We start from the raw sequence: 25,493 nt of genomic DNA on the forward strand, positions 1-25,493 counted from the left end.
GGCATGTTATAATGAAAACAGTGTTTTTTGAACTCGATGATGTATTCAAGAATGTGGGATTGTAGGTACCAGGTGTCAAAGGTTATTGTAGCATGTCATATAGCATGCAATCTGTTCATATTCTCATTATACTGAATTGTATTTGGAATTCAAGAATAAGGAATTGTATATGCAAATGAAGAGAGAAAAAGGATAAGGAATTGTTGGCTATATGAGAGCAGCTTTGTACATTGTCTATCTTCCCACGTGCATGAATCTACCCAACTTAATGTTGGCTATATGAGAGCAGCTCTATACATTGGCTATCTCCCCAAGTGCATGAATCCCCATTGTCTAGTGCAACGGCTGTTGCTTCTTGTGATCTTGGGGCGCCAACTCAATATGTATTATGTTACTACCCTCGTCCAAAATCTAGGGTATGGGGGGACAAGGTCCATATACAATATATGCATGGATTTCCTTTAAAATTTTCAAATATGCAAGGGAAAAATATGAAACTCTCATGTCCCCCCTCCCACAAAATATAAGTTATGTACCTTGAAAAATATGCAAGATTTTAAGATTGGTACATATTTTTCATAATATGTGAGGCCCAAGGGAGGGGTCTTTTGGATGAGGGGCGGGTAAAACAAAAAATACACTAAAACGTGAAAACCTATCTTCTTTCAAATTAATGAAACTTTTCCATGTGCTACCTAAATTTGAAGGTGTAAAGACATATTTGAAGCTCTTTTGGTGTAGAACACAACCATGCTAATTTGACTGATTTCTACTCATGCAATATTGTAAAATTCATCTCATACTCAAGATTTTGATAGGCATTCTTACTAAAGGGAGTTGCCGCCCCAAGCTTGTGATACCTTTATTCGCAGATATATATCGGACATTGGTCCTATTGAAGTCTATCATCCCATTAGTCCATGCTACTGTTGTAAATTCTATGCATGGGTGTCAATGATATGTTGTGTCTACTGAGTGGTGGTTTGTGATTGAAAATGTCTGTTCATTGAAAATTAAGCACGCGTTGAGAGGGAGAATCAAGCATGTGACAGATTGAGTGAAGGGATAGCAGTCTAGTCATGGTGTGGATGACATACCATAGCAAGTGCCTATAATTGCAAACTGAATGATGAGCTCTATAGTCCAATTAATGATTGCCTCTAATGTCATCTATACTCCATAGCTTTTTCCAAATCCAATCCCCTCTTGCCTTCTCCTCTTGGGGTTCTTAATAATTAACTATAGAGCGCTCATTGCTCCATGAAGCTGGGCTATAGGTGGATGGTCCAGTAGCGCTACTGATGGCCCCAGAGGTATCACAATTTGCAAGTTGGCACTGCAGCCATAGAGGATCATTGCATGTGTCTATAATGCCAGTGAAAATGACTGGGGGTGTGCCATAGAAGGTGTTACTGGTGGTGAAACTCCTTGGGGCTATGAAGAGCAGGGATGTTTTTATTGAAGCTATTCTTATGTATTAATATAAAATATTGGCAAAAGTTTTCAATATCATTTTTTTAGTTTCACAATATTAGTAGAGTAGTGTAGTAAATTTTTAATATATTTTCTTTTAAATTTTCAAGGAAAAAATGTAAATCTTGGCGAAACTTTACATTTTTTTGCATAAAAGTTTCAAATCCTGGCGAATGTTTCAAACATTTATTTTTATTAGGGCATACAAACTTTCAACACCAATATTAAAGTTTAGCTTCTTAACAAATCTTAACTTGAAAAAATCATCCCTAATGAAGAGAGAGGTGTGGTGGGTGTTTCTTTGCAATTAGAGCTAAGGTTGCTATGATTGAAGTATTGTAAACTTTATTCTAACTTGCTACAATTTCTTTGATAGTCTAAGCTTTTGTGATCTCATTTCTCATCGTTTGAATCATCTCATTTTAGGATTTGAGATGTGTAATTTCATCAGTTTCAATAAGTTTTATGATTTGGGTTTTTGCGATGAGTTAAACCATTTAAGTGCTAACTACTATCTCTGATGCAGTTACTGTTTTGTTTAGTGAATGACCACCATGAGGTTCTATACTGCACCTTTTTGTAAATTAATGAATTTGTGTGTGTGCATGAATTCATCTATGTATATCAACATTCCACTATATATCTCACTTTCTCAAGTAAACATGTCCTTCACTGTGGTGAAAGAAAGATAGGTAGGTTGCAATGCTCATTTATAAGCACTAACTACTATGCATGATGCAGTTGATCTTTTGTTTAGTGCATGACTACATGAGGTTATATACTGCACCTTTGTGTAAATTGATGAATTTGTGTGTTCATGGGTTGAACTATGCACAGACCTTTGTATGAATGTATGCTTGGGTTTGTGTGTGCATGTGGTGTGTGAGAGCATACATTGATACAAAGTTCTACACCCACTATTGGGTGCTGATGACGTTAGTGGGGATGTCATAGTAGCTGGTCCTTACTATGCATAATGAAGTTGATGGTAATTAACCACGATGTAGCGCTTGCATCTTTGGAAGAAAGGTTATAGGGAGAATCTTCAAAATAGCAATTATGGGGCCATGTGCTTCATTATGTGACGAGTTTGGGTGATTTCCCATATTCATCTAGGTATATATCACTTTCGCTAGAACTAGAGGTGAACATTTGCTCCAGTGTGGTGAAAGAAATATAGGTAGGTTGCAATGTTTATTATTATGCATGTAGGAGCATGGGTGCATTGTAGTAACATACATTGGAGCTTATAAGAATGAGATTCATCCTATATTCAAAGAAGAATATCAACAAGCAAGATTGATTCAAATCTGCCTATAATACCAGCTCCTCTATTACTACCATAATGCTTCGCTTCTATTTAACTTACTTGGAAAAGGAAAGTACATTAGCACAAATGATAGGAGAGAAGGGCAATAGGCTCCAGTGATGTGAAGATATGGCACAATGAACTTTCAAAATACACCCTCCAGAAAGCTTTACCATGCAAAAACAGGATTGCAGATGTAGCATCTAATCAAGTCTCAAAAACCTTGCAGATCTAGATCAGTGCACATATGTAACCCACTGGTAGAGCTTCTAAATCACAGTGTAGTGGGTGTTATCTGTGGTAAGTAGTAGCTGATATAGCATGGTTGCTAGAAGTGAAACCACTCAATGCTTTCTTATCACTTTAGGAAATGGAATCTTACAACTTTGTTTTAATGAAACTATTGCAAGTTGTTCACACACACATGCTGTAATATAGAGATTGTAGAGGAGGCTGAATTTAAGATTGACACAGCTTGATAATTGGTGAAAACAAATTGAGATTGCAATATGGTTGAGGGTCCAAGATGGTGCCCCCAACCTCACTTTATTTCTTGAAGTTGGAGATACAAGACCAAGCTGCAAATGCACCTCCCAAACTGAGAACTCAATTAATACTAGGACTCAGGCATATAAATTGGGGACAATTGTAGAGAGAGAGAGAGAGAGACACTGGAGAAAATGGCTCCAAGACTAAGGGTAGCAAGGATTCAGCTTTTGGCCAACCCAATGCACAAGGAAGAAGCCTGCAACAAACACCACTTCCATCCAACATTAGTTTCAAGCACTAGTTATCTCAAAAGAGAGCAATATCAACATAAAATTGTGCTGCAAATGAGACAAACTTGAAATTATAGACTCCTCTTATGACTTGACTCCTTTGTAGTTCGAGTCCTTGATGCATCTGCAGCCCCCTTGGGCGGGAAGAGTGAGAACATGGGGCTGGATTAAGAAAACTTAGAAAAATGCCGTGTAGACTGGAGAGAGAAAGCATGAAAGGGATAATACTTTTAGAGAGTGTGTGTTATGGCTGCCCCCAAGATGGTTGGGAGGTGAAAAAGGGATGCTTATATAGTTCCATTAGTGCAAAGAAGGGGTTGGAATTGTAGAGAGAGAAAGTATTGGAGAAGAGAAAGAAAAGTTGTAGTAGAGATAGAAGCCTGCAACAAAAGAGAGAAGGGTGTTGCTGCTGCTCATAGGCTGGGAGAAGGAAAAATTTATTGCTATTCTAGAAATGTTGAGAAGGGAAAATTCTTGAAGAAGAAGGGTTGGAACTGTAGAGAGAGTGTGTGCTACAGTAGAGAGAGAAAGTGCTGTAGTAGAGAGAGAAAGTGTTATAGTAGAGAGAGAAAGGCTTGTAGAGAGCTAGCTGAACCCAAGGCGCTAGAGGTGAGCTGTTGCATCAAAGGGTAGGAGGAGAGGGAGAGAATGGCGAATTTTTCAATGAAGAATTGGGGAGGGAAGCCCTTCTTTTATAGGATGAGCCCCCCCCTCAGCCTTGGTTGGAAAAGGGGTCACTTGTCAGCAGCAAGTCCTCAGATATATCTTTTTCTAAGCACAAAGAAGGCAAGAAAAATTTGCCCCAAATCTTCGTGATTTGGGGCCAACAAATACTTGTCCCTAGTGCCTTTTCCACTTGCCCCTCAGGCTACCACATGTGTGGGACAACTACCTTGACTACCAGCTCAACTGTGCCATGTGGCAGTCCGCCATGTGTCATCCCCAAAACCCTAAAATTATAAAGTGGTCAGAATTCAATTCTGATTTTTCGGGTTCCTAACAGCTTGTGCTATCCAATGACATACTCTAAAGTCACAATTGGACTAGTAAGACAAGAGAGCTACTGGGTTTGATCAAAATCCCCTGTCTAAGAGTCCTTGGACTTGTTTAAAAATTTCATCCTATTGGCATTGACTGACTCTATAAGGGGGTCTATTTGGAGATGAAGTTCCAGGAACTATGTCAATTGTGTGATCTTCTGGTCTTTCAGGAGGGAGGTGACTAGGAAGTTCTTGAGAAAAGCAACTAGGGAATTCTTGAAGAAAATCTAATCTTTCTTATGTGAGAGGGTTTGAGTTTTCTTCTCTTGTTTTCTTATCACGTACAAACACAAGGTAAGAGCATACTCCTTTCTTAAGTAAATTGGAAGATCATGCATGACTTACCAAAGGAATGGTGTTTCTTGAAACTCTCGCTGCAATGCTAACATCCCTACCCATATGTTGGAGGGTTAGAACATTGTTGACATAATCGATCCGTGGGTTGACTTGCTTAATTATGCAAGGGCATGCCGAGAATTACATTAGATCCTTAGAGTGGTGCCACCATGAAGGGTAGGTGGTCCAAATATCCTTGAATGTGTACCCGTAGCTTGCCAATGATGAGGTGCACCTTCTCTTCTTGATTCTTGAAAGCTACAGATGCTTCTGGGGACTCTCCTTTGTCTTCTAGGGCTATCCCCAAATTCTATGCCATCTCATGAGAAATAAAATTGTGAGTAGCTCCACTATCCAACAAAAAAAGAGTGGATTGATCCTTTACCTGACCCCATGTTTTCAACAAACTATGGGCATCAATTGTAGCTCCTTTTTTTGGAGGTTCCTCCACCTTATTGACGACCAGGGCTGTCTTCTTTGGGGCTGCTTCTTTGTTGTTGTTGTTTTTGGTAGCCTGTGGGCATTCGTAGAAGTTGTGGCCCTGGTTGCCACACTTAAAACACCCTCCCTCAAAAATGTACTTTTGTTTTTGCTGTGGAGACAAAGAGCTGAAAGTTTGGGCTACTTTCTTTGGAGGAGGTGGCCGGTTGCCTTCAGGTCCTTTGGCATGTCCTTACCCTTTTGCTCCCTGGAGGAGGGCCCTTGGAACTTTCATTTGTTGCTACCATTGTGCTTGTTGGAGAAGAGCTGCTTCTTTCCACCTTCAAAGCGACATTGATGGTATCTTCTAACAAAGTAGGGGCATTGATGTCTATCTCATTTTGGATGGAATACCTTAGACTAGTGAAGAACTTCCTTTGCTGCTCCTTTTTATCTTTCCTACTAAATGCGTGAACTTTCAACAGGTATCTCAAAACGATCAACATACTCACTGAATTTCTTTTCTTGTCATTGGTGGAGTATGTCCCATCGAACCATTGTGTCCCTCTTGAACTCTTTGGGTAGGAAGTGCCTCATTAGATGCTTCTTGAAGCGCCTCCAAGTGTGGGCATACTGTTGAGTATTTAACATGGCTGCCTACCAGAGTGATTAAGCATAGTCTTGCATATGCAGGACTGCAAATCAGAGCTTTTAGCCTTCTCTTCATACTTGTCTCCTTCAAAGAAGTACTTGAGGTCTTGGATCCAGGGCAACAATATTTGTCTTGAAAAGGTACTTTATGCTTTGCATAGCATTGTTTCCTTGAATGTTTAGAAGGAGATGGACTTCGGTGCCGCCGTCTTCCTCGAGGAGGGGATACAGAGTATGATCTTCCCTCCCTTTCTCCAAATTTGGTGAATACTTGAACCATGAATTGTTGTGGGTGTTTCAATAAGTTGTTTTATTTTATTAGTCAACATTAGGCTTGTGAGTTTTTTGTTTGCTGTTGTTTTTGTGTTGAAGTCACTAACAATGTACGTTGTTGAGTTTGTTTGTATTGTGGCCAATATTGTTTCTATGTCTTTTAGTAGTTGCTCTGTTTTTCCTTTTGGGGACTTGTAAATGTTCAAGATTGCGACATGTTGGCAATTTGCTAGTTTGAGCACTGTGAGTAAGCACTCACACCCTTGGTTGTTGGATGATTGTTGTTGGAGTAGCTGAATGTCTTCCTTGAAGTATGTTGTGAGGAATGCACCCATTGCTATGGATACCTGTTTTGAATGTTGGCAGGGGCTCCCTTCTTTGTTGTGGTCGTGTGTTTTGTGCAAGCATAGGATTGTTGCTGCGAGTATGCTTTCACCAGGCAAGGAAGTCCTCTTTATGAGATGTTAGTGACCTTGTATTCAGACTTGTAAAGTTTCTTGTACTTTGTTGGTGCTATCGAAGTTTTGTTGGTCCAATGCCCAATCACATACTGTTTGTTACCTTGCAATTTCTTGCATGACCACAGGGCCCACCCTTATGTGTTTGTGTTGTATTGTCGAGATGAAGTAAAGGTTCTCTGGGTTACTGACTCTTGAAAGTGTTGTGTATGTAAGGCCGTGTCCTTTGATTTGAGTTGGGTCAAATGCTAGTGCTTCCATTGCTAGGCCTTGGGAGTGGTGTACTCTTCTTGCGGCAGCGGGCTAGATCAGGAATTGTGTTCTTGAGATGGTGTTTAGTGGTTTGGAAGTCATGGGTGACTTGCAAGATTGGTGTCCATGGTGTAGGATAGCCTTCTTTGTACAGTGAAGCATAAGCGTAACCTGCTTTTGTGCCTGCAGTCTTGTCGCTAAGGCTCGACCCACACCACAGGAGGTTTGCCTTTGTTGTTCGAGACTTTGAATATGCCATCTGCTCCGTTGATGATGCCATCCTCCACATCAATGTTCTCAGAATAGAGTTCAATTATCATGCCTGGTTTGAATCGCACCTCGTAATGAAGGCCACATGTTCTCCTCGGGTCAGTTGGAACTATTATCATTTTGCTGCACTTTATATGCTTTATATCGGTTGCTTTAAGTAAATGTGGTTGTCCTTGTAGTTTGTTGAACACGTAGTCATTGTGCTTGTCCTTTGCAGCATTTGTGTAAAACAAATGTGGAATACCAGAGCATCCTCTCACGTTAGAAACCAACGACTGCTACAAATCCTATCAAAGAACTGGAGGGGAACTGCGTCAAATCCACATATGACTTCTTTTTCTGATCGAGGAATGCACCAGATAGGTAATCAGCAAGGACCTTCAGTTTTGTGACACAATGACTGGTCAGAAGTGTTGCGGTACAGAATGGCTGATGGGGCAGAGGATGGTTCATGGGAAGAAATGAATTCAGATCAAGAAGCTAGGAAATCTGCGTAGCGGTACAGAGACAGGGCAACATAGAGATTCTTCTACGTATATAACCATGCACTTTTCACATCCAAGAGAACTCCGAGAAGATACAAAGTAGGAAAATTTGGGAGAAGACGCGAAACAGAGCTGACGTGAAAGAGGGCAGGCAACTCAGAAAAGGCTTACGACCACAGACTTGCTCCGTTCATAAAAGCCATCCGATTTGTGTAATCGGAAGGGACAGAGTAAACCAAAATTTGAGAGCCTATGCTACAGCAAAGTCAGAGGACACTTACTCAGCTCCACGATAATTGCAATTTCTTGCCCTGTATGCACACCAATCGGGTTTCCACCATTCGAGTTGTCGATCACCTCTACCAAGTAACATACAAAATATCAACAAGATAAAAAACTAATGTCCAAGCAAGAAGGAAAACAAGAACGGCTCTCCTTACCACGCAGTACTGACTGAGCTTCATCAACACATGCATGTTTTGGGTCAGCAATGTTCATCATCTCTACAGGTATAAGCATAACAGATAAACGAAATAATACATGCACATTAGGAAAAAAGGGAGCTCATTTTGGGGCCTTTTACGGTTTGGAAAAATAAGCTCTCAACCAATCAATAGAAGGCCAACGTAACGTTGAAAATTCACGAAAATAAGAGAAAATAGAAAAAAGAAACAATACTTTATGTAAGTACAAGCGTGCTACATTAATGAGGAGATTGGTTTTTTATTCGTAGAAGATCTTTGGACAAGAAGATAGAATCTAAACTGACATTTTATCTGACAAGATCCTTCCCGCTTCCACCTTCCTTTGAATTTTCAAATGTTGTGCCACCTTTCGTGCGAAAGGTCTACCATTCTACACCATTGCCTCATTGTGCAACAGTCTTCCTTTTCCAAAACTGCTCCCTTGATCCTGTTTGGCGTAGAGTAAGATGTTTCTCGTCAACTGTCTGTTTGCCCACTTTCTCTTTCTTGAAACTTCAAATTGTTATCTTAGTTACATTACTTTGCTATTGTTACAGATTCAGAAAATCTCCATGGTGAACCAAAACCACGGCCGTTCTTGTGCAAGACGCTCTGTGGATGATAATGCTACGAAGGCAGAATTATACCAAACATCCTTACCCCGTCGACCTGCTTCTTCTATTTCGTCGGTAGAGAATTCAAGTACAGTCAAAACAGAAGGAACTTGGGAAAGGTTTAGTGTTTCGAAAGGAGCATGGGTGCTCATGCAACCTAGCAAAAGAAAAAGACCCCAGACAAAAAACATTTTCTTGGCATCGTGGAAGGGAAGAGTACAAGATTTTAAAATCACCAAAGGGAAGATATCCGTGAAAGAAGTTTTGATTCAGCACGTGTACATGCATAAAGAACTTGTCTTGCGAGACTATCCAAAAAATCTTCCGCAACACAGGCCTAATTGTATATTTTTCTATTGTGGTTTTTTCCTTCATGAGGTGTATGGATTTTTAAGATGAAGCTTTCTCTCTTAACTTATTGACATTCTTGTGTTGTTTTATTTCAGATTTATATCCTTCATCGTATGAGACATGGCAAAACATCGATTGTATTCTGGGATTTATAGATGTTCTGCATGGATCGATAGGAGAACAACAATACCAAGGTCGATGTGCAACAGAGCTAGCTCAATCGAGTATATTTTTTACTGATCATTTTTATCAGTTGCTGGACAAAGCTAACACACATGGTGTATTAATAAAACAAGACCTTCCGGCGTGGAATTCGGTGGATTGGCCTCACCCACATTCTAGTGTTACAGAGGCATATAGGGCGAAGCTTTTTACAGAAGTACAGAAAGCTCTGAGGCCCAATATTGCCACTAGGATAGTAAAAATTTCTTTGTGCATGCCTCTCACAGTTTTTGTAGACTTGTTTAATACCTTTCCAGTAAAGGTTTCAAAAACAATGTTCACAGTTAAAGCAACAAATTCGGCATGCATGCCACAATTTTTGGATAAAGGTTGGGATAAGAAGACATGTAGTTCAGTGTTTTGTGAGGTGGTCCAACCTTCTATGCAACTGAAGTACATGGTTGCATCACAAAATTTTATTTTCTCTTTTTATTACAAGTGCAGTCGAATGCTAGGCTCAAAGCTTGTCCCAATGGACCAAGATGAAGAGTCGTTTGGTGCACAAAATAAGCTTATTGATATTGATGTTCTTGAGAATGGTGATGTGGTAGCCAATATCTCGTTAAGAGAATGTTGCTCCCTAGCTCAATTACGCAGTGACATTCTGTTTGAGACTGAAGGTTCTATCTCAAACGACTTTTTATTTATCTACAAGAACAGAAAGGTACACCATCTGATTTATCCTAGTCTCTATAAGCATTGCTATTAGTTTAATTTACCACTCTAATTCATATTGCTTTTTTGCAGTTACTCAGAAGAAGAGAGAGCTCAGTTAAATGCAAAGACATAGAAAATTTTAAAATTGAGATCACACATACTCCATAAAGAAAGGTTTTGTATTCAATCAAGTAAGATTTTGTACAGAATTGTTTAGCTGAATCTGTAGAACATATTTCTAACATCCATTTTCTATTTATGTACAGTTTCATCCAGAGGCTGCTCTACATTTTCTGGAGGATCTTCTCTCTGCTGCTCCATCCTGTCCGTGCTCCATCATGTCTCCTCCACTGCCCCAGAAGCCTCTCTTTGCTGCTTCTCCACCTTCTCCTCAACATCAGCAGCAGGTCTTTGCTCCCGTGTCTGCTCCTCCTCAGCACTCTGTGATTGCTCTTGTGGCTTCTGGTCCTCAAAATTAGGTGCTTCATATGTGGGATCAAGGTGTATGACACCTTCTTGTACTTTAGAGCTTTCACCCAGCTCCACAGTAGCTGCTACAATAGGTTTGGGGGAGGCATAGCTCAAAAACCTCAAAATTGTATGAGCTCTAAAATTATGTACATAGTTGGGGCTGAAGCTATCCTCTTTCATCTGCAATGGCAGAGGATAATTTAGAACACTTTGTATCATTATGAATTATCTTCAAGCTAAATGAAAAGTATTTTTCCTTACCAGATCTGGCTGTTCCTTTTCAAAGTAGCTTGAAAGTATATATTTTGCATTGATCAGCACCCTCCATCCACAACTACTTGAATCATTTTGTTGTGGTGTCTGTACAGTTAGAAAAAAATGTTAGAAACTGTGAGCATCAGCACAAAACAAAATTATTCAATAAGTTCAAAGACATAGCATTTAATAGACTTTTTACCTCTAGACTTAATGGCTCTATTGAATCCAATAGAGAGACATTTGGAGGACAATGATCCAATGCATCTAATAGCCTTCTAATACAACTGCAATATGTATAATTTAGTTAGTATGGTATCAAAATAATGAAGTTTTGAGTTCAAAAAGCACACACAGTACTTACAATTTCAGCTCTCTGTGTGTGTTTTTTAGAGAGTTGAATAGAAAGCATTGCTTCTGCTGGATGTCAATAGACACAAAACTCCAGTAGTCACTGCATAAGGAAAAAAGCATAAGAAAATGAAAGGCTACAAGAGTTCCCAATATTAAAGAAGAATCTTAAAAGAAGTAGTCACCCACATACCTGCTATGATATGGAAGTAGCAAAATGTCAATTACTTCAAAATTGCAGTGTTTGAACCAGCTGGAAATACTCATGGGAGTCTCCTTTGCATCTCTTAATCTAGAAGAAATGGCTGGATCAACAATATGGACTGTATGTTGTACAGAGGGATGAAGCCAGCTTCTCATCATGCTGCATAGGATCAGAACATAATTAGGGTAGGTTATAAAAGAGTTACAAGGAGGATTGATTTGCCAAAAATGTAAAATTTAAAGACACTTACTAGAGCATTGCAAGAATGATAGTATCTGAGCAATACTCATTCTTGTTAGCCAATGCTGCTAAGCATTGTTTTGTCAAATCAAAATCATTGACTGAAACTTCATCCTCAATATGTACAACTACATCAGGGCCCAGCTCCTTCAACCTTCTATGTATGTGTAGCTCCTTCTTTCCAGTCTCCACATCTATAACAGATTTTGTTTCTTTTACTTGCTGCTTCAGTGAGTCCTCATAAGCAGCCTTCCCTCTAGTGTTCTTTGAGTGTGTTACCTCAACAACCTTTACCTCATCAACCTTGACCTTCCTTGTAGGTGGCATTAGCAATATATCTCTCATTTTGATGTCCTGCCATTCCACAGGATGAACCAGCTTGTCATATCTCCATCTCACTCTGGACAAAGTGTTGAAATCTTTGGCCATCAAAGTCACCCTGTGAGCATGGGCTGCTACAAGCATTGCATCCTCAAAATATTTCTCCAGGTAATCCTCTGCCATTTCCTGCAAGGAAAGAATGGCAGTTCTATTCCACCTGAACCCAAGGTTCCAACTGTCACAAATTTCTCTCACCAATCTTTGAAAGGGTGCTTTGGGTATTGCAAAACCTATGGCTTTCTATTGCCTCCTTATTTCCCTAAGCACACCTGCACCCTTATTCAATCTTTTGGCCTTTTGCTTGAGCAAGCTCATTGGCTTACCCTTCCTGCCATGTGAAGCTCTTCCCTTTGGAGGCACACTAAACTTCTTGGAACCTGTCCCAGCTGCTGTTGCTGCAAGACCTGGTCCTTTGCCAACTTGCCTTGCAGTTGATTTGGTTCTTGCCATCACTCTGAAAAACTGCATACAAAGGATTGGAAAGAGATCACAGACATGAAGAACATGTTCTAACAAAGAAAAGGCAATCACAGGGGTGGAAGAAGCCAAATAGAGAAATTTGCAATAAAATGCGATATGAGCAGTTTGGAATTTCAAACAGGTCCACATCGCATTTTGCTGCAAATTTTTTAAATGAAATGCTGGTGCACTCCTACAGTGATATCTATGTTTCTCCAACCAAATACAGTATGAATGGAGGTCATGCAAGAAGATCACATGCAAATATCACACTTGAAGATTTGCATTCCTTCAGTGATTTCTCTGTCTTGGTTTGAGCCTATGCATTTCCATACAGGATGTAATTTATCTATTTTAGGCAAGAAGATTGCAGAGACTAAGGGGAGTCACAAAACCAGACATGTTCTCACAAAGAAAAGGCAATCACAGAGGTGGAAGAAGCCAAATAGAGAAATTTGCAATAAAATGCGATATGAGCAATTTGGAATTTCAAACAGGTACACATCGCATTTTGCTGCAAATTTCTGAAATGACATGCTGGTGAACTTCTATAGTGATTTCTTTGTCTCTCCAGCCAAATACAGTATGAATGGAGTTTATGCAAGAAGACTACAGCTATGGAAGTCAAAAAACCAGAACATGTTCTCACAAAGAGAAGGCAATCACAGGGGTGGAAGAAGCCAAATAGAGAAATTTGCAATAAAATGCGATATGAGCAGTTTGGAATTTCAAACAGGTCCACATCGCATTTTGCTGCAAATTTTTTAAATGACATGCTGGTGCACTCAAACAGTGATTTCTATGTTTCTCCAACCAAATACAGTATGAATGGAGGTTATGCAAGAAGATCACATGCAAATATCACACTTGAAGATCTGCTTTCCTACAGTGATTTCTCTGTCTTGGTTTGAGTCTATGCATTTCCATACAGTATGTATTTTTTCTATTTTAGGCAAAAAGATTGCAGAGACTAAGGGGGAGAACCCATTGTTACTGACCTGGAGTCTATCTGTGGATGTGCTGTGCTGCTGAGGAGTAATCTGTGCTGAGGATGATTCTGTGCTGCTGGACAAGATGCTGATGCTGCAGAGTATGGAGGTAGGGAGGCAAGAGAGCAGAGACTGGAGGGCAAGAGTTCTAAAACAGGATACCACAAAGAAAGTGCAAATAGAATTAAAGAATCACTAAATCCCACACGTGTGGAATCTAGTCGTTTTTCACACGTGTGGATGGGACCCAGATCTCTTGGAGTTTGAAATCTGGCACGTGTGAAAGTACACTTTATTCCTTGGAACTTGTGCCATTCATTATTTCATCATGAATACCACAACCACTTTTCCCTCCCCTGGATTCCAATCTCTCATCCCTGCCACGACTCTCTCTTGATCCTTTCTCTGATCCTTTCCTACCCAGCACACTCCATCCAGACTGCAACCTGCCTGAAGACAGTACTGCCAGATCTCCAGGTTACCTAGAGTGCAAGGTTCAAGCTAGAGAAAGAGCAGGAGATTTACCAGTGCAACTCAATCAGCATGGAAAAGGAAAAAAAAGGTCAGAGTTCTAGTTTGGTTTCAATGTTTTTCAACATTTATTTCTTCCATCCATTGGATTTTTGATGTCCCAATGTCTTCACTCAGCTCCATCCTTCTTCCACAATGTGGTAAATCACCCAGAAATTAGATTGTAGGTTGATATGAATAGAAACAAGAAATTTGCAACAAAATGCGAGGAGAGTGGTTTAGAATTCTCTAAACAGCCCATATCGCATTTTGCTGCAAATTCCTGTTGTGGACTCCTTGCTCATGAAAAGTTTCACTCATTCCATTTTTTCTCTTGCATATGAGATCATAGTGTCCAGGAATCACTGAAATGAACCAAGTGCTTGATTTGACATGCACATGAACAGAACTTGAGAATTTGCAACAAAATGCGAGGAGAGTGGTTTATAGTTCTCTAAACAGCCCATATCGCATTTTGCTGCAAATTCCTGTTGTTGACACATTCCTCATGAATAGTTTCACTCATTCCATTATTTCTCTTGCATATGAGATCATAGTGTCCAGGAATCACTGAGATGAACCAAGTTCTTGATTTGACATGCACATGAACAGAATTTGAGAATTTGCAACAAAATGCGAGGAGAGTGGTTTACAATTCTCTAAACAGCCCATATCGCATTTTGCTGCAAATTCCTGTGTATTATTTGTTTCTCACTTCTACCTCATTAATTTGCTATCTTTAGCCCTGTGAAAATCTTCCTTGATGATGAGAAATGTTTTTGTTTTGGAACAGCTGGCTCCCAGGCCCCACCTTTCAAGAGGAAGCTGGACTTTTCTGCTGCTATAATTAGACCACAGCAATCACCAGGTGAGTGATGAGATGTCATGAAGGATTTATCTGGTGATATACAATGCATTCACTGATTGCATATGTCAGCATATAGAATTCATAGTATATAAGTTTTTGAACAGGCAAAAAGAAGAGGCTGGAGCAGAGTGCTGATTCCTCCATCAAAAAACAAATGGAACCAGAAGAGGACAGTTCTCCAGATTTGCTCCTATCTGAGTTTCTTCACAAATGCAAGGCTCAGAGTAACTTCCATTTATACCACAATATTTTCAACATGGAGTTCTCAATGAGCTCTGTACTGGAGCAACACAAAGATTTTCTTTCAGACTATTGGGATGCCTTCAAAGAACTGACAGAGGCAGGAAGAATTGTGGGAGGTGAAAAGGTTTTTGTGCACCTTAATCATATTGTCTCCAATGACAGGCTGAGGTACCATGTGAGTAGAAGATTTGACAGCCTGCCTGATCACTATAAATTCAACTGTACTTTGCACACCAGAAAGTGCAGAGTGCTGGAGGAGAGCATGGCATTTCTTATGTACATTGTCTTCAGTCAGGAGTCTTTGGATGAACAAGGGCAGGAAACAGAAGAAGAAGACACATCTGAAGCTTCTAAAAAGGAGGATGTTTCTTTGGGCTCTGAAATGGCAGAGCAAGAAGAAGATATCAACCTTCAGGATGAGGGGCTACAAGTGGCTGCTCTTGACCTTGTTCAACTGAGGAAAAAAACTCTGAGGGGAGCAGAGCCAGTTGAAGATTTTGATGTTCAGAGCAGCAACTATGCAGTGCCCATGCTTCCAGGTGTGTTGATTGGTGGAAAGGATTATGTTTTCCTCCATGATATAGAGTGTATGTTTGATTTGAGGGAGGACTATGCCATTTCCCTTATTGCCCAGGCTTCAAGGCTTGACAAGGAGGTTGGCATAGAGGATGACCATTCACTTCTGGCTTTGGAAACAATGTTTGATCCTGTAGAGGCCCTTTCATTTTGTTTCAAAGAGGCTGAAAAGTTCCAAGAGCTAGATGAAGCTGCCTTCTAGCTCACACAGGAAGCTATGAATCTCTCAGCTCTATACACAGAAAAGACTAGAGAAGAGGCTGTACAAGAAGGGAGAGGGATAAATCTTTGGAAAGATGAACTGCTTGTTGCTGATGAAAATGAGAAGGTACTTCAAATCATATACTTTGACTTCTGCTTAACTTTAGTTTTGTAGGTTGTGTATTGTCTCACTCCAATCCTTTGATATGTTGCAGCTACAAATTGAGGATGACACATTCCTCCAGAGATCAAGTGGAAGCAGGCAGGTTGGGTTTCGCAAAATGTCAGGCCTAGCTCATTATATTCATCCTCTTAGTCCATGTTACTTTGTCACAGAACATGAAGAGTTGATCAAGAGACCTCCACACCTCTGCCTTCCTATTTCGTGCTTCCCCATCTGCCTCATGATCTTTCACAGCATTATGGACTTGCTTCCACAATCCATAATTAATCTTTGAAACTGCTCTACCTTGCCTTACTTGCTTACTGTGTTTGGGTCGAGACAAGAATCTTCTTGCCTTAACACCACCAATAGAGGGCTTGATTGGTACCTCCTTGCCATTGGTAGACTTTTTAAAATCCTTTGTGATTTGAACATCTCCTCCATGCAGACCTATATCGGATAACACTTTTTCCAATGCTTGAAGAGCATCCTTTCTATTTTTTTCGGGACGGAGTTTCCAAGCAAATCCAATATATAAAAATACCAATTTCTCAATAATTCGACATAGACCATGCAATGTGCAGATGTGAACATTACATAGTGGAATGTCCAGAATGGCCTTGAAGTCAGGGTCAACTTTATCTCTATTAGGTGCTCTCTTCCACCATTTTGAATCCATTACTTGAGCTGATTCTTTGCAGTAAAGACAAGGAGACTTTGAGTTGCCTCCTTTACTAATGTTATACATGCACTTAAGTGTTTTAAGATCCCTGGCCATGTGCCACTCTACTTGAAAATCACCTTTTCCTGCAACATGGAGATTCTCGCCTTGCACTTGTCTTTTGATTATTGTTGGTATTTTCGTGTGATGAAACACCCAATCTAGTGTTTCATGGTCTTCGGTCTTCACCTGTGAGATTATAGAAAACAAAAGTATTACTATATCAGATTTGAAAACAATGACCAAAATCAAGTATAAAACAACCCATGATCATACCTGGAACGACGAGCCTAACCACCATATGTGTTTCTCTGACTGCACACTAAAATACTTCGAACTCGCTTTAGTCAATGATGTATCAATCGCTCCATTCATCAATGTAATAGTAACTCTTTCCATTTTCTTTTCCTTTACAACCTCACACTCATCCAGTTTGATAACAAATTTCAAAATGCCTTTGCACTCCTCAAATGTTATTCCATAAAACTCGACCATTCTTTTTTGAAGTTGTTGCAGATCTAAAAATATATTGTTCCAAGGATCATACACAGTGGTTCCTTTAACACCATGAAATATTTCTTCAATATGGATATATTGCCCAATAAATTCATCTATACTTTCATTCAAATGACCTCTTATCCTCCACACGGTTGCTAGATTTGGCAGTAAAACTCGTTTAATCCTTTGATATTTCAAAGTTGAGGATATCGCATGGAAAATCAAACTATATCCCTTCCTGCTAACTCCACTAACATCAAGAGCCTCTTGGATTATAGTGCCATCAACTTGATTATTGGATACAAAGTCCTCTACAACATTGCGTTTGACTGTTTTGTATTTTTTTTCCTCAATCAAACCTTTTGCTACACCGCAAGAAAGCAATCCTTTCATTTGTTTAACAGGAAGAAGGTTCGGGTCCATATTTTCTTTTGCAGGCTCCAATAATTTCTTGTAATAACAACACAATATGACTATATTATTCAGCACCTCCATTCTTATTTTGCGACAATCAACGAAATAGATATAGTCTGGAAGAGAGCCTTTTTGAGTATACAAAATGATAAATTTCAATCTAACCTTGCTTCCTGAATTCGTCGCTTGCATCCACCAGTCCCAGCCTTCAAATTTGCAATGTTTTTAATCTTCCTGCTACGTTGTCTGTCTCCAAGCACGGTTCTCTTCTTTCTTGCTCCTGTCAATTCTTTTTTACTCTTTGAATGCTCCTCGATTTCATTCTGCAACTGCTGCTCCAATTTTGCACGAATGGCTATCTCCTCCATCTTGGCCCCCTTTTCTTGTAGGTACATCATTTTATACGTTTCCGCAAATGCAGACTGCGCTGAAATATAACCAAGAAGTCCATTTTGTCCATCGCCGGCAAACCTCAGTAATGTGGTGGGATTGACAATAGGATCGACGCTACAATGAACAACACCTTTTGCAATCTCACCTCCCAACCCCTAGGAGAATCCGAATGAAACTGAAGACACTATAAGGCATAGGCCCTTTTCCAACGGTTAAGCACCGACATTTAGTGCATGCGGGGCACTAATCGTTGGTATGCAAAGCAGGCTGAAAAAGTGTCGCTATATAGTGACACTTGCCAGACTTGTATAAGGTTGTTATATAGCGATGTTTTACAGAGAGTGTTTTTCCCCATATCGACCTTAAAGATAGTTTTACCCAATGACAAAAAAAATTTCTTGTCATACATGTTTGATCCTTTGAAAGAATAAAAGTACAAGAGCATGTACATCAAGTTTGAAGCTCATATATTCATGTCCACGTTTGAGACTTGGCTTCATCCTGAGCCAAGTCTAGTGCACCAAACAAGTCTATCTCCAACTCTATACTGAGTTGATCTCCTATATCATCATCGTACTCTGGCATCATACGTTCACCATAGGCTTGATCATCTTCTTCAATAAAGTCGAGTGATTCTTGATGATCGTCATCTTCTTCCTCAATATCATGATCTCCATCTTCCTCCCGTATGATGTCATTAGTCACATCTTCCTCTTGGCTCATATTGTGATCTTCATCTTCTTCTCTAAATCCATCTGGATCAATTGTATTGGGCATTGGTAGTGGCATCTCCATATCCACATCTCTATCTTAAAAAAATTGCTTACTTCATGGTGCAACTTGGATCACATACCACCATCTTGGATCAGAGCGATCCGGATGAAAAACCACCTATATTGAAGATGGGTACCAAATGCCATCAATTATATGAAACTATGCTCAAGTACATGTACCAATTGATATTTTAAAATGAAAGATTCAATTAATTAAATCATTAGTATGCACCTGCTCACAATGCTCGGGAAGAACAAAGACCGTCGTAAATAGTTCTAAACCATTTTACATCAAGAATGAAAATACTAAATCGTCTCAAATCAATTTCATAGATTTTGTATATGGTCCCATAATAATCCAACTGCGAGGAGAGAAGATTGGTATGCGAAGCACTTGCTCGGGTATCTTGTGTGAAGTTAGCAATGACTCCACAATCATACATGATTCTCTTTGAATCGATGTGTTCCACACAAAAATGTCATTGGTATGTCTAGGAGCTCTGGAAATATCAAAGACTCGCACTCCTGTCCATAAGATCTGTAACTCCTCTATCAAAGGTACCATGTACATGGCCTCATACTTGGACATCACGTGCATTGCCCCTAGAATTAGAATCCATCATGTCCACCATACCCTCGTCATCATTTGGCACATCCGGGAGACTATACTCCTTCTCAAAGTGTGAAGGTATACGCACACCACCCTCCTCATCCTGTCTCAAGGTTTCGTGTAAATATAAGATCTTGTCTCAAAATTTTGTGCCGTGTACGCATGCAATATTAATCACGAACTCAAATAGCATTGACTTTCTAATGATTCATCACCACGTGCACCACCAACGGTGGAAAATGGTTTGGGCTCCTCCTCGTACATCCTCAAGTGGCACATGACAATATGGCATTGATGTCGTACTTCTCGCTTGCAATGAGTGCAATGATAATACAACCTCTCTGTAAGTGAGTCTACACTCCCAAGCATTGGCGCATCATCTAACAAGCTTTCACTCATCCCTTCCATCTGCATACCTCCAAAATCACAACACAAAATGTAAGGAAATCCATCAAGATCCAAAAAATAGCCACCCATGAGCTCCTTCCCTCTCTTCTTAGATCAAGTGCCCTGAACTGTAGCTATATAGCGATGCTTTGCCCTGTTTCATCGCTATATAGCGATGCTTTTAGGGTATAAGTATATAGCAATACTTTTAGGATATAAGTGTTACTATATAGCGACACTTTTAGGGTATGAGTGTCGCTATATAGTGACACTTTTAGGGTATAAGTGTCGCTATATAACAATTGACCAGTGTCACTATATAGCGACGTTGGGGGATAAAAACCCAAAACCCCGCGTGACGCCGCCTTTCACAACTCTATTGCGAGAAAAGCAAAAATCTCTCCTCCCATGCTTTCCTCCTCTATTCGGCGACCTCGCTTTCCTCCTCTATTCCCCACACTCCTCACCCCTACCAAGCCCCTCTCCCATTGACACTTGTGCTCCCTCTCCACCCTTCTCCCTCTCTACTTGTGTGAAAGGAAGTTTTTCAAGAAGGTGTGTCTCTTTAAGCAATGTAGGTTCATTTTTTGTGAAATTTCATTTTGTGAGAGTTGAAGCACCCATTGACACTTGTGCTCCCTCTCCACCCTTCTCCCTCTCTACTTGTGTGAAAGGAAGTTTTTCAAGAAGGTGTGTCTCTTTAAGCAATGTAGGTTCATTTTTTGTGAAATTTCATTTTGTGAGAGTTGAAGCATGTTTCTCCTTGCATTACTAAGCCTATGTGCTAATTTTAATGCTTGATTTTCAGAGATTAAGGACAAAAAACGAGATTTGATCTTCTCTTTTTGGTATTTCTCTTACTCCTCTTTCCCTTCCTTTCGTGCTTTCTCCTTGTTTGTAGGCTTATGCTTGTCCCCTCAATCCAATCCCTTTGGAAAGTTGCTTCTCCAAACTCTTTCTTTCTCTAACTAGTTATCTAAAAAATGGTATGTTTGCTCTCTTTTGTAGAGCCAATCCACGAAACACCGAGCGAGACTTTTTCAGGTAAGAAAGTGCTTTCTCTTTTTTCCTTTTTTTGTTTCCGTTATTTGCATTGGTTTGCAGCTAGCACTTTAAGCGCTAGCTGCAGTGATGGGCGTAGGAACTATTTCTTCCCCTCTCTTCTCTTATTCCCTCTTCTTTTCCTCTTTTCCTCTTTTCCTCCCTCTTTCCCCCCTCTTTCCCTCCCTCTCTTATTTCCTCTTCTTCCTCTCTTTTCTTCTTTTCCCCTCTCTTTTTTCATTCTCTTTTCCCCTCTTCCTTTCTCTTCCTTCTCTTCTTTTCCCCTCTCTTATTTCCTCTCTTTCATCCTCTTTTCTCTTCTTTCCATAAGCATATTCATTTGCCTATGCTTATGCTCATATGCTTATGCTTATGCATGAGCATATGCTCATATGCTTTTCCCCTCTTTTTTTTCCTCTCTTTTTCCCTCTTCCTTCTCTTCTTTCCCCCTCTCTTATTTCCTCTCTTTCATCATCTTTTCTCCTCTTTTCATAAGCATATGCTTTCTCTTTTTTCCTCTCTTTTCTTCTTTTTCCCTCTTTTTTCCTTCTCTTTTCCCCTCTTTCTTTCTCTTCTTTCTCTACTTTTCCCCTCTCTTATTTCCTCTCTTTCATCCTCTTTTCTCTTCTTTTCATAAGCATATTCATTTGTCTATGTATCTCTCTCATAAGCTTATGCTTATGCATGAGCATATGCTCATATGCTCATGCATAAGCATACGCATATGCTTTCTCTCTTTTTCTCTTTTTTCCCCTCTTTTCTTCTTTTCTCCTCTCTTTTCTTATTTTCCCCTCTTCTTTTTCTTTCTCTTATGCTTATGCTCTTTTCCCCTCTCTTTTTTCATTTTTTCCCCCCCTCTTCCTTCTCTTCTTTTCCCTTCTCTTATTTCCTCTCTTTCATCCTCTTTTCCCTTCTTTTCATAAGCATATGCATTTGCCTATGCTTATGCTCATATGCTTATGCTTATGCATGAGCATATGCTCGTATGCTCATATGCTCTTCCCCTCTCTTTTCTCCTTCTCTTTTCTCATCTTCCTTTCTCTTCCTTCTCTTCTTTTCCCCTCTTTTATTTCCTCTCTTTCATCCTCTCTTCTATTCTTTTCATAAGCATATGCATTTGCCTATGCTTATGCTCATACGCTTATGCTTATTCATGAGCATATGCTCATATGCTTTTCCCCTCTCTTTTTTCCTTCTCTTTTCCCCTCTTCCTTTCTCTTCTTTTTCTTCTTTTTCCCTCTCTTATTTCCTTTCTTTCATTTTCTTTTCTCTTCTTTTCATAAGCATATGCTTTCTCTCTTTTTCTCTTTTTTTCCCTCTTTTCTTCTTTTCTCCTCTCTTTCAAAAGGGTAATTTTGTAACAAACAATGTTGTATATCTTCGACATGTATATGCTTCTGTCGCTTGGCTCGTTTGAGCGATTTTGTATCACCCTTTTCACACAAAAAAAATTTAACAAACAACATTCTTTTGTAATTACTTTAAAAAAAACATTAGTGGGGCAAAACAGGGCTTGCTGTGGCCCTATTTAGCCCCACTAATGTTTTTTTTAAGCTTCTGTTAATCGTCACTATATAGCGAGGTTTACCAGCGTCGCTATATAGCGATGTTTATTAGTGTTGCTATATAGCGATGCTTATTAGTGTCGCTATATAGCGACGCTTATATAGCGACCATTCTTTTTCGACGCTTATAGCGACGTACATACCAACCTTTGCGTCCGTCAAAAAAAAACTTTTTAGTGTAAAAAAGGTCAGTATTTTCGTCGGAAAAGGGCATGTGCCTTGTAGTGAGAGATGGGTTGGATAGAAGAGATTCATGATGACACAAGGGAAGAGCACAAGTGAATCCAAAATCATGTGTATTGAAATGAAGGGAGAACCTCCCTTATTGTGGGGGCCGTTGAAGCAAGCTGCTTGTCAAGCTTTACTTGTGAGTTCGTAAGATTGAATAGATTTACGTTTGAGTTGGTAAGTTGAATAGCTTCCACTAACATCTTTTACCCTCGATCCAGTCAACAGCAAGGCGGTTCTATAACCTTATTTGTTTGCCATGCTTTACCTTTGACTCGGTAAGATCGAATAGCTTTGAATAACATATTTTACCCTCGATCCACATCAAAAGCAAGGCAAGTTCTAAAACCCACATGGTTTTTTTCCAAAGTTGGTTATTGAACTTACTATCTTATAAGGAGTAGTAACGTCTAAAGCAAGGCACTTTTTTGGCCTTCTCATTCATTTTGAATACAATTATTTGTATTTGAGTTTGTGCTTCTTTTTCTAGATGCTTAGGAAGAATCAATTAAATTAATGCCAGTACACAATAATCTAAAGTCCATCTATCCATTGGAAATGTTGACGAGAAAATCAATTGGACTACCTTATGCGAAGCATTTAAATAATGTGTTTTGCCCTGTTTGGGGCCTTGATGGCCCTATCAGTCAATGGTATGAGGTGAAATAGAATGAAGTGAATCTCCTCATGGCTATATTACTAGAATTAAGTAATTGAATGCACGAAGTGATCCCCATGAAAGGATGAGTGATGCACAATTGTTATCAAGCTTCCTTCTAGGGCTAGGGGACTTCAAACTTCATGACCATCTATTTGCCATGAATTGTTGTGCAGCAAGATGGCCATATGCTTAAGTGACAACACAATAGAACAAAATGAAGGTAAATCTCTTCATGACTATATTACTAGAATTAAGAAATTGAATGCACGATGTGAGCCCCATGAATTGTTATCATGCTTCCGTCTAGGGCTAGGGGACCCCAAACTTCATGACCATCTATTTGCCATGAATCCCACATTATTTGAGTTGTGCAACAAGATGGCCATATGCTTAAGTGACAACATGATGGAGAAATCATCCAACGAGAAGTGAATCCATCGGTAGCCTCCTGTTCTTCTAAGGCATCCACTTCAAGTAAGGTCAACGAGGACAGTGCAGGATCAAAGGAGCCAAATATGGAGGAGATGGCTACTAGCTTACTCAACCAATTGAGCCAACAATGAAGGACAGGAGCAGAGAAGGAAGCTCCCTCAAACCCTCATCTATTCCCTCAAAGAGATTTGGCATGGTGTGTCATGTGTGGACAATACCATGCTAGCAATGAATTCCCACAACTGCAGCCGTGACCAAACCTCTATTGTGCACATTGTGCAAGGGAAATCATGAGACATCAATGTCGTTATCCAAAGAATCCCAGCCTCATCACATACCCAACAAGGCAATCCCTTGCCTTGCCACCAGCACCTCCAAATGCTTCAAATCAAGTGCAAGCATCACATCAAGTGGTAAATCAACTATAAAGAGGCATGTATAGGGTACAAGACGTACCATTACCTCCACCAATCTTGCCACCATAACCACCACCACCTAGAATCACACCAATGAACCACCAATACAAGAGGTGCAAGATTTGTACTAGTGCAACCACCACCACCTAGAATCACACCAATGAATCAGGTGACAATAGAAGAGGTGCAAGATTTGTAGTGTACCAACTATGAGCAACATGAGAGTGATTACCCACTACATGAGGATAATGCCTCAATGAATTTCAGCCACTACATAATGCATGATGAATATCCAATCCCTGTATTCCAAGATGCAATGCAACCTCCACATCAAGACATAAATAGTATTGTGAGGAAACCCTCTCTACAATGTTATCATTGTCACGGGCCCCATCTGGATATAGAATGCCCACATAATTGTCACAAGTCTACACAAACCTAGGGACCAATAGTGCCTATGTGTAATGTGTGTGGAAATGACCATCTTTACCAAGATTGTCCATCAAGAGTTAGGTCTAGCACTCTAGTGGTAGACCCATATGCAACAAGTATAAACTTACTAAGTATACAAAGAGGAGAAATTCACACGGTTCCTCTCAATGCAAGGATGCAAGCCAAAGCAAGGGCAGACCATAAGGCCAAACAAAAACCTCTTCAAGAAAGCACAACCTTGATTACTCAACCCGACAAAAAGGAGCAACCAAGGGGTGAAGGTAGAAAGAAGGTAATGCATGTTGGTAAGGGAAAAGAGAAAGTATTCATCTATAGGAGGTCAGATGAGGACATAGCCACAATAAGTTCATATTTAGAAACTACAAGAGATGACTCAATCCATGAAAGCCTAATCAACCTTCAAAAACCAACAAAGATCAATGCATGAAGTGGACCATCCACTCCAAAAGGAACTGCTGAATACCTAGACCCTAAATTTGAGAAACAAAGGATAGAAGAAGCCCAATCCCTAGTCTAAGAATGCTAAGAAAGATTTGAGCAGAAGCTCCACGCAAGCAAGGGACCCAACACCATCCATCCAAATTTCACTCCCATATTACCCTCAAAGAAACCCCTGAATGTACCAGTGAGGGTTGAGAAGAAGGTGCCCACCAAAGATTCAGATCCTAAATTAGACTTGCTAGGAAGACTCGGCTAGTCAGAGACTTGAAGAGCAAGAAGGCAATTTGTTTTCTTATGGTTTTGTAGAACCGAAACCATCCACAATGGGATATATACATGAACCAAAACATATTGCAAGACCCACATCCTTCTTGTCCATGAAAATAAAGTTGCCCATTGCTACATTGTTGCATAATAGTCCAACTTTATGCAGAGATCTTTCAGACTGGATGAATGGGAGGTTGTATGCAATGGAAGCAGATGAGGTAGACCAT

At 39.9% G+C, this 25,493-nt stretch overlaps 1 pseudogene; it reads right to left on the minus strand.

Annotated features, from left to right (window-relative positions):
* LOC147886204 (2-methylene-furan-3-one reductase-like) overlaps positions 1–8,265 on the minus strand; it is a 32,023-nt pseudogene extending 23,758 nt beyond the window's left edge.
* Positions 8,266–25,493: the final 17,228 nt, after the last annotated feature.

Source organism: Dipteris shenzhenensis, chromosome 24 (genome assembly GCF_047967505.1).
Source record: "Dipteris shenzhenensis isolate YYH24624 ecotype China chromosome 24, Dip_SZ_1.0, whole genome shotgun sequence".
In the NCBI taxonomy this organism is placed as follows: Eukaryota; Viridiplantae; Streptophyta; class Polypodiopsida; order Gleicheniales; family Dipteridaceae; genus Dipteris; species Dipteris shenzhenensis.